This window comes from Amblyraja radiata, chromosome 29 (genome assembly GCF_010909765.2).
Source record: "Amblyraja radiata isolate CabotCenter1 chromosome 29, sAmbRad1.1.pri, whole genome shotgun sequence".
Lineage (NCBI taxonomy): Eukaryota > Metazoa > Chordata > Chondrichthyes > Rajiformes > Rajidae > Amblyraja > Amblyraja radiata.
In genome coordinates, this window is record NC_045984.1 from 20,563,111 (window position 1) to 20,579,409 (window position 16,299).

Consider the following 16,299-nt stretch of genomic DNA (forward strand, 5'->3'; position numbering starts at 1 on the left):
GATAGAGGAGTCAAGGGATATGGGGAGAAGGCAGGAACAGGGTACTGATTGTGGATGATCAGCCATGATCACATTGAATGGCGGTGCTGGTTCAAAGGGCCGAATGGCCTACTCCTACACCTATTGTCTATAACCCAATGGTATCAACATTGAATTCTCCAATTTTAGGTAACTACAAATCCGCTCCCTTCCCCCATTCCCCCAGTTTTTTTTCACCTCCTCCCATGTTCCTCCTGGACACACCCATTTCTCCCCTCTCCTTCCACTGACATTCCTTCCTCTTCAACTCATCAATTCTTTTGTTTCACATCTTCTGTCTTTTCATCTTTGACCTTTGTCCAACCAACTGCCTATCAAAAATCCACGTATTACCTGCCAGGTTTTTTCCTGCCCTTCCTCTCTTCCGTTTTTTCTTTTCCCTTCCCCTGCAATCAGTTTGAAAAATAGTCCCGACCCGAAACGTCACCTAACCATGTTCTCCAGAGATGCTGCCTGACTCGTTGAGTTACTCCAACACTTTGTGTTTTTTCCTGCAAGTCAGGCTGTGCTAACTGAGAAATAATCTGAGTATATTGCAAATAGATGAGTTAGAGCAGAATTTTCCTGCTTAGAGCAGAATTTTCTGGCTTTGATACAAGCAGAGAAAGGGAGTTACATGAAGTTGTAAAATTCGATATTGAGTTTGGAAGGCTGCAAGGTGCCCAAACGAAGGACGAGGCACTGTTCCTTGTGTTTATGTTGTAACAGTGCAGAAGACCACAGGCAGTTAGCTCTGAGTGGGGCAGTGAAGGAAAAGTTTATTTTAAACCAGTGGAAGGGGAAGGAGGTGTGATGTATCATGCTGGAAGAAAATGCAACGGATGAGCTGTTGAGTACATTGGCTATTGGGTTTGGAAGTGTGGACCAAGGCAACTCTATTTTGCACTAGCCAGCAAGAAAGGGATTTAGAGCAGAATGCAGAAAAGAGATGATATGTATTAAGGACTCTGACAACTATGGTAGAGGGGAAGCCACAATTCGAGAACAGGAAGAAATCCCAGAGACATTATTAGAGGCAATATAATGGAAATGGAGGGACTGGGAAAATGAAATGAATCATATGGGAGAAAAGGTTTAAGAATGTATGGTTGAGAGTCAGAAGATTCTGTAGGATGCTGGTTGATAGCCCATCCCCTAAGATGGAGATAGAAATATCAAAAAAAAAGGAAATGAAGATTCAGAGAAGGATGGTGTTAAGATTGTCAGAAATGGTAACAAGATCTTTGAGTCCCACATGTGTGCAAGGGGTGAGGTAAAAGAACAGGTGTTATAGCATCTGCAAATTCATAGCACAGTGCCATATGAAAGGGAGTGGAAGCGTCGTGGATCTTTGAGTTCTCCGGCTCAGTATGCTGTGCGGATGGAGTCATTGAATGTATTCAGGGAGGAGATTGACAGACATTTTAAACTACAAGGGAGTCAATGGGAATTGTGTAAGAGCAGGAAAGAGATGCTTGAGTCGACATTGAATGGTGGACCAGCTTTGAGGGTAAATTGGCCTATTCCTGGCTCTGTTTCTTATGTTCCAATATTAGATTATACAATTCAATATCTACAATAAAAATGTTAATATTTATTACCATTTTACACTACATCTATAACACCATATCTGTAAATGCAGCTTAATTATTCAACCTGGTACTGGAATCACATACTCAAGCTCAACAGGAGGGTCTCTCACACCAGTTTGGAGTTAAAATTTAACAACTGCCTGAAATAGTGGTGGTAGGTAGAAACCGCTTGGAAATGGTGTTAAATTTGTTGTATAAAGACGCTCTAGCCCAAGAAACATGCATATCATTGATATTGTGCATACACAATTATGACATTTGGTCATGTTAATGAACATGGAACATATTCAGTACAGGAGGTAGTGATGCAGTGCGGATATAGGTCACTGTTCCGAGAAACTGATACTCTTATCTGCCTACAAGTTCCGCCACGTCACCTCTGCGCTCACTTTTACAGCAGATTTAACTGATTATGGCTGAATAAATTTACTTTAGTTGATAACTGTTTCCCTTTATCACAACTGAGGGAATATTTTTTCAACATTAACTCGTCTTGGAAAAATTACCTTTCTATTGATTTGAAAACAAAGGAAGCAGTACTCAACAGAAAATAAGCTGGCTTTATAAATGACGTAGAATCTCAACAATACAGAAGGTAAGATTTTATAAACACTATACCATATACACACTACGTGGTGATAAAACATTGTTAAAATATTTTAAAGCTATATTTATGCTGTGCTACATAATGCCAAAAAATACTGCAAGTTTGTTGTATACTTGCAACTTGCCAATATTCTCAGTTGATGCAGCTTTAATTCATGCAGCGAAGCAGTGTTAAAATGCAGTGTAACATTGGTTCAACATTCAACCATTTTAAAGCAAGAACAAGGCTTGGCTGGAAAAAGCAAAATATATGATTTGGCCTCTCTGCTTTCACGGATAATTTGGTTTAGGTAGACAAAAATGAAAACATTTTTTTGGAGTATGGCAAATTTGCACAATTAAATCACAACAATTTTGTAATGAGCAAAAATCTAAATTGAATTGAAATCCTTTAAGAAGATTTTTAATGCACTAACTATACGTTGACTTTAAATAAATTCTATGGCGCATGTAATCAGATGTATGCTTATTTATACATTACTAAATATCTTTATTAAATATCGGCCAAGAATGGTTGACTTACTGCCTGAATCCTGCTGTTTTTCCTGGTTCTAAACCACAGATCAATGCTTCAGAAACAGTTTGAGTAATTTTCAGAAGTAACATTGCAGAATTTTGTCAGTTATGTTATGGTGAACATTCCTTTTATATACGTGCATCCTTTTTATCACAGAGGATGCAATTTTATCAGATTAGCCGATTAACTTAATGTTGTCGTAAAGTGACAAATAAATACCAAATACAAATGAGAAAATATACAATGCAGGTTAAGTTTCTTTAAATCTTGCATGTAATTCTAAGTCATCTTTTCATTGTAGATTTTGAACTATGATAAAAGCCCTATGTAAATTTATAAAACTGAAAGAAATGACATTCCTTTGATTTTATGCTTCGTTGTTTTTATGGTTGCATACATTGTACTTTATTCGCACCTGGAAGAATTGCCCAACTGACATAAATAACATGAATATGAGAAAGAAAAAGAAAACATTCACTATTGCTTTACTTACCTCATGTGCACACTCACGCTAATATTTTAATATTTGTTAGAACATCATGCATTATAATTTTTGTTAATGTGAATTTTTTTGTTAATGAGTTATTGAGAAATTTTCATGACTATTATATGATTAGCAGAAAGTATATGTTGCTACCTGTGTTTCCTGAAGTTGTAAAGATTCAAGAGAATGCTTTGTGCTGCACATAGGATCATAGAGCTGTACAGAACAGAAACAGGCCCTCTAGCCCACTGCGTCCATGCCAACTATCAAGGCTATGACTTTTTTGCATATTTTTCATTCATTGTTCTTTATCTCTCCACATCATCGTCTTTATCTCTTGTTTCTCTTATCTCTAACCAGTCTGAAGAAGGGTCTTGACCCGAAACATCACCCATTCCTTCTCTCCAGAGATGCTGCCTGTCCTGCTGAGTTACTCCAGCTTTTTGTGTCTATCTAAGGCTATTTACTGCATCCCCTTATGCTCTGCTTATTCAAATAACTGTCCAGATGCCTCTTAAATGTTGTTACTGTTCCTACCTCTGGCAGTTATTGGGCCAAATTGTGCTTATGGCCAGCTGATGGGATGTAGAGATCTGCTAGGAACATGCAGAGTAACCGCAGCTGTAGTGCACAGACTGTGGTGGAAGGTGGATACTGGCACCACTGGGTCCAGGTCATTCTGTGATGATGTGAGCTGAAGTGCAGATGTTCTTCATGTCATAAGTCATAAGGTCATAAGGAATAGGAGTAGAATTAGGCCATTGGGCCCATCAAGTCTACTCTGCCCTTCAATCATGGCTGATCTATCACTCCCTCCTAACCTCATTCTCATGCCTTCTCCCCATAACCTCTGAAACCGTACTAATCAAGAATCTATCTATCTTTGCCTTAAAAATATCACTGCTTTGGCAAAAAATTGCACAGATTCACCACCCTCTTACTAAGGAAATTTCTTCTCATCTTCCTAAAAAACGGTATAATATTACATCCCTGTTTTTGTATAGAAGCCCTCTTGAAATAAATGTTAGCCCCTTTGTACCTCCGATTTCTGGATTCTCACCCCATTTAGAAAATAGTCTACGCTTTTATTCCTACTACCACAACGCATGACTCCACACTTAGCTGCACTATCTTCCATCTGCCAATTCTCTGTCCATTCTCCCAGTTTAAGTCTTTCTGCAGAGTCCCTGTTTTCTCTACACTATCTGTCTCTCCACCTATTTTTGTATCATCCGCAAACTTTGCCACAAAACCTTCAATCCCCTCGTCCAAATCATTAATATACAACGTGAAGAATAGCGGCCCCAGTACCGACCCTTGTGGAACTCTACTAGTCACTGACAGCCAGCCAGAAAAAGCCCCCTTTATTGCCACTCTTTGTCTTCAGCCATCCAGCCAACCTGTTATCCATGCTAGAATCTGCCCCCTTGATAGTGTGGGCTCTCATCTTCCTTAGCAGCCTAACGTGTGGCACCTTGTCAAAAACTTTCTGAAAATCTAAGTAAACAACATCTACTGACTCTCCTTTGTCTATCTGGCTATTTACTTGTTCAAAGAATTCCAGCAAATTTGTCAAGCAAGACCTCCCCTTCACAAAGCCGTGCTGACTTTGGCCTATTTTATTGTGAACTTCTAAGTACTCATCCTTTATAATGGACTGAAATCTTACCAACCATCAAAGTCAGACTAATCAGCCTATAGTTCCCACTATTCTGCCTTGCTCCCTTTTTGTGCAGCGGGGTAATATTGGCCATTTTCCAATCATCTGGGACCACTCCTGAATCTAGTGATTCCTGAAATATCACTATATCAATGCCTCCACAATCTCTAAAGCCATCTCTTTCAGAACCCTAGGGTGCAGTCCATCCGTCCCAGGTGACTTATCCACCTTCAGCCCTTTCAGCTTCCCAAGCACCTTCTCCCTAGTAATGGCCACTTCACTAACTTTCACCCCCTAACTTTCTTGAATTTCAGGCACATTGCTGGTGTCTTCCACTGTGAGGACTGATGCAAAAAAGTTTTTCAACTGCCATTTCTTCATTCCCCATTATCACTTCTGCATCATTCTCCAGCGGTCCAACGTCCACTCTTGCATCTTTCTTGCTCTTTATATAATTGAAGAAACTCTTGCAGTCCTATATTATTGGCTAGCTTACCTTCGTATTTCATCTTTTCGCCCCATTTTGTCTTTTTAGGTACCCTCTGTTCTTTAAATGCTTCCCAATCCTCTGGCTTCCCACTAATCTTTGCTATGTTGTACGCCTTCTCTTTTAGTTTTATACTGTCCTTGACTTCCCTTGACAGCAACGGTCACCTCTTTCTCTCCCTAGAATCTTTTTTCCTAGTCTAGTCCCTCAGCCTAAGCCAGACATTGTTCCAATCTTTTTCCATCCATCTACCTATCCAAACACATTTTAAATGTAGTTATTGTATCTCAATTAATTCCTCTGGCAGCTCATTCTATATATGTACCAACCTCTGTGGAAAAAGTTGCTCCTCAATCATCCCTGCTCATATTAAATCTATGCCTCCTAGTTCATGATTCCCCAGTCCTGGGAAAATATGTGCATTCATCCTATCTATGCCATTCATAATTCACTCGGAGCACCCCTCAGTCTCCCACATGCCAAACCTAACCAGTCTCTCCCTATAACTCAGTCCCACAATGTCTGGCAATATCTTTGTAAATCTTTTCTGAACTCATTCCAGCTTCATGGCATCTTTTGTATATTAGGGTAATCAAAACTGAATACAATACTCCAAGGTAGACACAAAAAGCTGGAATAACTCAGCGAGACAGGCAGCATCTCTGGAGAGAAGGAATGGGTGACGTTTCGGGTCGAGACCCTTCGTCACCCAAACGTAGCTCCGACTACATTCTATCTCTGTCCCGCCCACTCCCCTGACATCAGTCTGAAGAAGGGTTTCGACCCGAAACGTCGATTTAAACCAGCATCTGCAGTTCTTTCCTACACAATATTCCAAGTGCAGCTTCACTACTATCAACAGCAACACAATATTCTAACTGTGTAAGAAAGAACAGCAGATGCTGGTTTAAATCGAAGGTTGACACAAAATGCTGGAGTAACTCAGCGGGTGAGGCAGCATCTCTAGAGAGAAGGAGTGGGCGACGCTTCGGGTTGAGACCCTTCTTCAGACTGATAATATTCTAACTTCAATGCAGAGTACTTTGTCCAAAGAAGGTCAGCTCATAAAAGCCTTTTCACCACCCTGTCTACTTTTATGCCACTTTCAGGGAACAATGTACTTGCACTCCAAGGTCCCTCTGTTCTACAACACTTCCCATGGCCCTCGTGTTCACTCAAAGTCCTACCCTGGTTTGACTTCCCAAAACACAACACCTCACTGTTATCTGAATGAAAATCCATTTACCATTCCTCCAGCCATTTACCTTGGCTGCTCAAGATCCCGCTGTCCACTGTCTACAGTACCACAGATTTTTGTGTCATCTACAAACCTGCTAACCATGCCTTGTAAATTGTCATCCAAATCAATATTATTAATGACCACATGCTTCTGCCTGCAAAAAAATTGTATGTCTGGCCAAGCTGTATAGGAATGGGCTCAAAGCCTGAAAATATATTTGCTTGTATCTTGTGCCTAAAGACCAGACACGATGCTTCTCATTTCACCATATTTGACACTAGATCTATGGTTTATTATCTGAGCAGTAAAAATATCAGAACAAGTTCTCAAAAGTCATTAGATAGTTTAAACTTTCATCGTTTTTAAAGATCAAATGACCATTAATAAAAGCAATGAGTTTGATGTCTTTGTCTTTTAAAATATCATCATTCTCCAGCGGTGCAACATCCACTCTTGCCTCTTTCTTGCTCTTTATATAAGTAAAGGAACTCTTGGTATACTCTATATTATCGGCTAGCTTAGCTTCGTATTTCATCTTTTCTTCACAAATGCCTGTCATTTTTTAGATAACTTGGCTTAAATCTTCCTTGTTTTACTATTTAAATCCATCACCACTGTCGTTGAAAAGTTATTTTGTGTTATTTAGTCTTGAACAGGTGCCATACGCTTAACTATCAATTTTAACATTGTTGAACGCATTTTCCACTCAGCAACATCTAGTTTGTGACCACAAAATATCACTCGTTGGTATCTGCAAACCTTAGTCGCAGAAGTTTGTGTAAGTTTATACACCATGTTGCTAGTAGGATTTTTCTTGGTATTTGGAATGTCGGTTTAATACAGTGGATACTACATTTCTTTGATTCATGTACACAGAGAGAGACTTCTTGTTGTATCTATTCCTAGCGTATCTGGTCGCTTCTCATACCATGTTTATATTTATCTCTGCAGTACATTTTTAAAGTAATTTCTATGGTCACAGGAGCAGGACATATATTTATCCCTGCAGAACATAATGCTAAGTTAAACACTCAGTAGGGTAAGCAGCATCTGGGGAAAGATCAACAGAGTTAACGTTTAAGGTCAAAGACACTCCGAAACCTGAGACTCTCTTTGACCTGAAACATTAACTCTGTTTTTCTTGCCACAGACGCTGCTTGAACTGCTAAGTGCACCCAGCATTTTCTGCTTTGAGGAGCAGATGCATTTAGTACATAGCTCTATGTACGATGAGTACATAGATTCTCATCAAAAACCAAGTTGTAACAGGCCAAGCCCAGCTATTTAATGAGACAATCAAGCAGATTTTGTGAGGGATTCTTCAGGCAATGAATTTCTGGGGTAAGGTACAGACAAATATGGAAATTGGGGTTGTGACAACATCCCAAAATGCACTTTCACATTTTCCTGAGTGGGAAGAACTGTTGGTGTTTGTAGGAACTGCAGTATGACTAATATTCAAGACAGAAAGTCCAGAGGCAAGGGGGTGCCTTAAAAGGAGGGGAGAAAGGGCTCTTACCAAGAGAATCAATTTGATAATGGTCCTCCTGAAGCTCTATCACTGCGCCACTTTGCTGCCCCTACGGCTGCGCCACTTTGCTGCCCCTAATAGCTTTCTACGGTAAATTGCCCCCGTTGACAAATAATCTCAATCCTCTGTGGCAGAATTAATGTGTGACATTTCCATTATGAAAGCTAACACAAGTGATACACTTTCTCCCGAACTGAACTGCCATCCACTCCACCTAGCTGTCTCACCATCTCTGGGTTCCATGACGCATCAAGTTCTGAGCTGAGGGAGAATTACATTTACAGTGATGATATGTTTTTGTTTTCCTTATTATGGTTCACGGAGTGCAGTAGTGTATGGAGATATGTAGAGATGCCCCTTCCTGTGAATCTTAAATGATCAGAATATAATCTTGATGAAAGGTCGAGGCAAGCAGAAAGACCAGATATGAAACATGAGGCTGAGGTATTGTGTAATTAGCAGATCTGGTAAATGGCAAAGATGATTGCATTTGGGCAGACCACCAATATACTGATTTCTTATTTGTCTGGCATGCGAATGGAGACCATAGTAATTAGAATCCTCTTCAAAACATTAAATCCTGGAGGACAGAAAGGTCCCATTCTATTTGTTAATGCAGGAAAAGACACAAAGTGCTGAAGTAAATCAACAGCATCCATGGACTCCATGGACTGGTGACATTTGGGTGGGGATTCTTTTTCAGACTGGAGGTACTTGTTGCAAGCAATGTGCTCCAGGGATGAGTGTGCTGCATGTGGGTGAAATAGCTGCCAATATGAGTTCTGAGATTGTGTTTATGTGTTTCTGTCTGAGATGGAGCTGCATGCTAATGCTTGTGTTGTTGGACTCCAACCTTGCCAACATAGACCAATGAAGGCAAGCGTGCTATATGCCCTTTTCACCACCTGTCAACCTGTGATTCCACTTTCATGAAATTATATATTTGTACCCCAAGGTCGCTCAACACTTCCCAGGGCTCTGCTATTCATTCTGTAAGTACTGGCCTGGTTTAATTTCCCCAAAGATATAATCACAGCACTTCTACAAAACACACTGAACTTTAAATAGGAAACTTTCACTCATGTTTTTTCGGGAAAGTCAGCACATGTGTGGGCAAAGTGTGTATGCTACAGTTGGAACAATTTAAATAATCAAAGAGTTTAGATATGCTGATTTATATTGATCTATCAGATTATTTAAATGTCATTCAAAGACTTGCAAATGTGCTGAAAGACTTGCAAGTATTTTTTTTATTTCCCCTCCCCTCTTCCAGTACTTTGTCAACATTCTCATTTGTGACATGAATAACCAAAAACAGAAGCAAGCAAAAAGATCACTTCACATTAAATTTGGTTGTAAAAGTAAAACCATTCATAGTGTTGCCACATTCTGTGTGATTATGTATATTCTTACATACAGTGGCTTGCAAAAGTATTCATACCCCTTGAACTTTTCCACATTTTGTCACATTACAACCACAAACGTAAATGTATTTTATTGTGATTTTATGTGATAGACCAACACAAAGTGGCGCATAATTGTGAAGTGGAAGGAAAATGACACATGGTTATCAAATTTTTTTACAAATAAAAAACTGAAAAGTGTGGCGTGCAAAAGTATTCAGCCCCCCTGAGTCAATACTTTGTAGAACCACCTTTCGCTGCCATTACAGCTGCAAGTATTTTGGGGTATGTCTCTACCAGCTTTGCACATCTAGAGACTGAAATTTTTGCCCATTCTTCTTTGCAAAATAGCTCAGGCTCAGTCAGATTGGATGGAGAGCGTCTGTGAACAGCAATTTTCAAGTCTTGCCAGAGATTCTCAATTGGATTTAGGTCTGGACTTTGACTGGGCCATTCTAACACATGAATATGCTTTGATCTAAACCATTCCATTGTAGCTCTGGCTGTATGTTTAGGGTCGTTGTCCTGCTGGAAGGTGAACCTCCGCCCCAGTCTCAAGTCTTTTGCAGACTGTAACAGGTTTTCTTCCAAGATTGCCCTGTATTTGGCTCCTTCCATCTTCCCATAAACTCTGACCAGCTTCCCTGTCCCTGCTGAAGAAAAGCATCCCCACAGCATGATGCTGCCACCACCATGTTTCACAGTGGGGATGGTGTGTTCAGGGTGATGTGCAGTGTTAGTTTTCCGCCACACATAGCGTTTTGCATTTAGGCCAAAAACTTCAATTTGGGTCTCATCTGACCAGAGCACCTTCCTCCACATGTTTGCTGTGTCCCCCACATGGCTTGTGGCAAACTGCAAACGGGACTTCTTATGGCCTTTTTTCAACAATGGCTTTCTTCTTGCCACTCTTCCATAAAGGCCCGATTTGTGGAGTGCACGACTAATAGTTGTCCTGTGGACAGATTCTCCCACCTGAGCTGTGGATCTCTGCAGCCCCTCCAGAGTTACCATGGGCCTCTTGGCTGCTTCTCTGATCAATGCTCTCCTTGCCCGGCCTGTCAGTTTAGGTGGATGGCCATGTCTTGGTAGGTTTGCAATTGTGCCATACTCTTTCCATTTTCGGATGATGGATTGAACAGTGCTCCGTGAGATGTTCAAAGCATGGGATATTTTTTTATAATCTAACCCTGCTTTAAACTTCTCCACAACTTTATCCCTGACCTGTCTGGTGTGTTCCTTGGGCTTCGTGATGCTATTTGTTCACTAATGTTCTCTAACAAACCTCTGAGGCCTTCTTCTTCTTCTTTGGAGTTTTACGGCAGCCGGCATCCACAATGTTGCATTGCTGCCACCTTCTGGCTTCACTCCACAGTCCTCATGTCTTTACATTATATCCTTTTTATGAGGCCAGAGGCCCTCAAGAAATTAAACAACACCTTTACTCCTTTTCCTTCCCCTCCATACGCTAGAATGTTCTTTTCTGATATATCTGTCATTCCAATTTTCTTCATTTCACTGATCAAAACTCTTCTTTCTGTTTCATATCTTCTACATGCAACTAGAGCATGCTGAACTGTTTCCGGCTGATGGCATTCCTCACACAGCCCAGTAGGGTGTTTTCCCAACATTTTTAATGTGCTGTTCAGGTGAGTGTGTCCTATCCTCAATCTTGCTAATACTACCTGTTCTCTCCTGTTCCCCCCTCTTCTTGCTGTAATGCCCACTCCATTTTGTAGTGAATAGAGGTGTCTCCCCTTTGTCTCCTGTTCCCAGTATTGTTGCCATTCCTGATTTATTTTCTTCCACACTATGTGTTTTCCTTCAGATTTGGATAATTGTAAGTTTACCTCTATGTTCTCTTTTTTAACGGCCTCTTTTGCTAATTTATCCACTTTTTCATTTCCTAGCACACCAATGTGTGCTGGGACCCACAACAAAGTCACGTCACTGCCCTTCCTTGTTACTTGGCTTAATAGTAGTAGAATTTCATACACTAGGTCAGGCCGCCTATGGGATGCTCCAGACCCAATACTCTGGATTGCAGACAATGAGTCGCTACATATTAATACTTTGCATGGTTGCACCTGTTCTATCCACCGAACTGCCATCAAAATAGCGTACAGTTCCACTGTATACACTGCCAAATAGTTATTTGTTCTTTTGCAAATCTCAACATTCATCCCTTGCACTACCACAGCTGCCCCTGTTGTTTCAGCTACTGGGTCCTTTGATCCATCTGTGAAGATTAAGAGGTGTTCCCTGTATCTATTATATATATGGTTATGGTATTCTGTTTTTAGGTCCGAATTTTTTTCCCTCCTTTTTGCCTCCCATATCTCCAGATCAACTTTTGGGATGTTCAGTAACCATATTGGGACAGATGGCCACAATACTGCAGGGCAGAACTCTTTGTCCTCTACTTCCATGTCCCTTGCCACAACCTCTGAGGCCTTCACAGAACAGCTGTATTTATACTGAGATTAGATTACACATAAGTGGACTCTATTTACTAATTAGGTGACTTCTGAAGGCAATTGGTTGCACTGGATTTTATTTAGGGGTATCAGAGTAAAGGGGGCTGAATACTTTTGCACGCCACACTTTTCAGTTTTTTATTTGTAAAAAAAAATTTGAAAACCAGGTATCATTTTCCTTCCACTTCACAATTATGCGCCACTTTGTGTTGGTCTATCACATAAAATCCCAATAAAATACATTTACGTTTGTGGTTGTAACGTGACAAAATGTGGAAAAGTTCAAGGGGTATGAATACTTTTGCAAGCCACTGTTGTTGTGGCATGCTAAAGTTTTATATCATCACTGGAATGAATTCATAATTACGACACAGCATTCTTTCTATTATTTGCTCAGACACACAACGATTTAATTGTACTTTCAATGTTCATCAGCTGGACATTGAAATGTAAAACAAAATTGCTGACCTAAAATCCATCCCATTCACTCCTTCATTGTGAAATAAAAAACTGATACTTTTAAAAAAACTACTAATAACGTAGGAATTTGTTTCAAAATTGTTTAAAGTTATGTGTAATAGTACTGAAAAAGTACAAAATTTGATACTGAACATAGAAGCTTAAAAGTAGTCTGTATAGCGGTTCCAACACAAAATGTCGCCCGTCCAATCCCTCCAGAGATGCTGGTGTGTCGCTGAGTTCCTCAAGCACATTGTGTTTTCCTCAAGATTCCAGCATCTACAAATATATGGTGAAATATGATCAATGTTGTAAGAGTTGGAATTGCTACCTGTGGTTCCTCTTTATGTAATCATGCACACAAGTCCCCAGGTATTCAGTGATTATGTCATTTGCCATGCTTCCCACATCCAACATTGCTGCTGCATATTTAAGAGCAAAGATGTATCAATAAAACTACCATGGGCTCAAGCCCCAAAGGCAGGCTTTAATAATGGAAAGTTTACTTGGGTACATATTAAGACCACAGACATCACCTATGCAGCTGTTACTTTAACTGCCACTAAAAGCAGTAAACGTCTTATCTCCAGTGCACTCTTCCACCAGATTTATTTGTGTTTTGCAGGTAGAGATGCCTTTGTTTGGGAACAGAGTAAGTTCCAGCAGCTGATGTATTATCATACTGGGTGTCCACGTCTGCTGGCAGCAAGTAGATAAGAAGGCAAACAGTGTTTTGGCCCTTTATTACGAAGGAGAGTTGGAGTTTAAAAATAGGGAGGTTTTGTTGCAATTATATGGGATGTTAGTGGGAGCATATCTGGAATACTGTGCACAGTTTTGGTCCCCTTACCTAAAAAGGGGATAGGGTAACATTGGAACTAGTCCACAGCAGATTCACGAGGCTTAACTCTGAGAAGAGACTGTGTCTTATCAAGAGAGGCTAAACAGTTTGTGTCTGTATTCCTTGGAGTTGGGTGGAATTGGGTGACTGTTCACATATCTAAGATCACAAGATGTCTTCACTACAGGGCGATTCTTGAACAAGGAGACATGGTTTCCCAATAGTTGCCGGAAAGAAGTTCACGGTGGTTTATGAAAATATATTCTTCCCAATGAGGAGATCTCAAGGATCAGGAAGACAAATAGAAAATAAAAATAAATATGTTCGAAATACTCAGCAGGTCAGACCGCATCTGTGGGAAGAGAAACAAAGCTGAAGTTTCAGGTTAATTCCATGTTTCTTCCCACAGATGTAGTCTGATCTGCTGAGTATTTACAGCATTTTCAATTTTTATTTTAGATTTCTAGCATCTGCATTTTTTTGAGTTTCACAAGCAGAAGATTGAATTTACATCTGTATGTACATATGTAAATATTTATCATGTTATATTATTTAATATGTGCAAACTGTTGGTGGTTAATTAAGTTTATTTCCTTTTAAAGGGTTAGTAGTGTGGTATATATAAGTGTATAGGTACCTTTAAGAGCTGAGTGTTTTGGCTGATTTGACGTTGATTGATTCAGCAGATAATGCTGTTAAGTCAAAGGTCCAGTAAAGGATATTTTGTTTGCATCTCTATCTCTTCCTAACCACCTATGATTTGCAGAAATGCAAATAAACCCACAGACCCCTTCAGGGACGAATATAAATTTGAAAACATGTGGGGTCAATTGAGAGAGACAGCATTTTGATTTGGTGAGTGCTTCAAGAAAAATTCCAGAAATGTTACGTACAGAGTACTGCTTGGTTGAATGTTGCTGTAATCTTGGCATTACTGCATGAATTTCAAACAAATATCAAGTAATAACCGTGAACAATTAAATGTTACAGCTGTCATCAAGTCTGAAGGTTTGAGATAAATTGGCTAGCGGTGCTCCAAGTTAGTCTGCATATCATGAAGGAGAATTGGGTTGCGGCTAGGGCTGGTGCTGACAGCATCCTGGACTTCATTTCCAGCCTAGGAAAGGTTCAAGAATGTGATGAGGGAGAAGATTGGGCCCCACGGTTTTCTGATGCTCTACTAAAGTCCTTAGTGCTTGAGGTGGCGAGGAGGTGAAATGTTCTACTTCCAAAATTGTCATGGAGATGTTTCATATACTCAGAAACTGCGAAAAAGGTAAGCTGAGGAGAATGCTAGGACGCTGTTCATAATAGAGACACAAGGAACTGCATTTGCTGGAATCTTGAGTAAAACACAAAGTGCTGTAGGAACTCAGCAGGTCAGGCAGCATATGTGGAAAGAATGGATAGGCAACGGTTTGGGTCGGGTTGGGACCCTTTTTCAGGCTAACGGTCTGAAAATGAATCCCGACCCGAAATGTTACTTATCCAATCTTTCCACAGATGCTGCCTGACCCACTGAGTGACTCCAGACTTTTAGTTTTACTCAGTCCAAGCTAACCTGGATAGTCCGACAAGATATTCACCAACCTCTAATGAATGGCCCATACTACCAGAGCTTCACTGCAGGAGATGTAGACAAAGACCTTGTGTAAACTGCAGGAGAAGGTAGACAGGTATTGAAATCCTTGAAATCTTTTACTATCCTCTGCACAGTTCACTACATCAAGCTTTGGAAATAATGCTCTGTACATCCCAAGCCCAAGTCATTAATGTACATCAAGAAAAGTGATGTTTAAGAAAGAACTGCAGATGCTGGAAAAATCGAAGGTAGACAAAAATGCTGGAGAAACTCAGCGGGCGAGGCAGCATCTATGGAGCAAAGGAATAGGGGACGTTTTAGGTTGAGGCCCTAGTCTGAAGAAGGGTCCCGACCCAAATCATCGCCTATTCCTTCGCTCCATAGATGCTGCCTCACCCACTGAGTTTCTCCAGCATTTTTGTCTACCTTCATGAAAAGTGATGGTGCTTTTACTGTCTCCTGAGGAAATCCACTTCTCTCCAATCAAAAAACAAGCTTTCTTAATAATAGCCACAGAACAGAAAAAGGCTTCAGAGCAACACGCCCATATCCATGCCAACCATCTACAACTAATTCTAGTTAACAATACTTGATTCATATTTTTCTATGCTTTGGCAATTCCCTGCTCATATACAGTAGATATTGAACCTTTCCTATCAATGTAATGTTCAAATATGTTTTAAATATTTCTAGAATATCTGCCTTAACTACCTGCTCTGGAAGGTCATTCTATATAGGACTACCCTCCGTGTGAAAATGTTGCCCCTCAGGTTCCTATTCAATCTTTCCCCTCTCACCTTTAACCTCAGGGTCTTGATTCCCCAACTCTGGGTAAAATACATTACTCTATCTATTAGTAAAAGCATCTACTCTGTCTATTCTCCTTCATGATCTTATATACCTCAAAAGGGTTACCCTCAGATTACCCCTCAGCCTCCTGCACTCCAAGTAATAATGTTCCAGTCTGGCCAACCTCTCCCTATAGCTCAGTCCCCCAAGTCTTGGCAATATTCTCTTAAATCTCTATACTCTTTCCAGCTTAACAACATCCTTCCTATAGCAAGGGTACCAAAACCAACACAATACTCCAAATGTTGCCTTGCCAATGTCTTGAACAACAGTAACATAACATCTCAACTTCTATACCCAATGCCCTGACTGATGAACGCATTTCTTGACCACCATGTCTACCTGTGATGCCATTTTCAAGGAACTATATACCTGGACTAGATCCCTCTGCTCAACACTGCCCAGGGTCCTGCCATTCACTGTGAAGATCCAGCTTTGAAAACTTCCAAAAATGTAACACATCACACTTAGCTGCATTAAATTCTATTTCTCAACCCACTTGCCCTACTGATCAAGTTACACAAAAGCTCTACTTCTTTTCATGGCAGCAGAA

General features: G+C 40.3%; 1 protein-coding gene across 1 annotated transcript in view; it reads left to right on the forward strand.

The window, feature by feature from the left end:
• The first annotated feature begins 2,005 nt into the window (after positions 1–2,005).
• LOC116989443 (tyrosine-protein kinase ZAP-70) overlaps positions 2,006–16,299 on the forward strand; it is a 73,441-nt gene continuing 59,147 nt past the window's right edge. The window contains exon 1 of the mRNA XM_033046823.1: positions 2,006–2,205. The gene's annotated coding sequence lies outside the window, so the exon portion shown is untranslated. The remainder of the gene's footprint in view (positions 2,206–16,299) is intronic.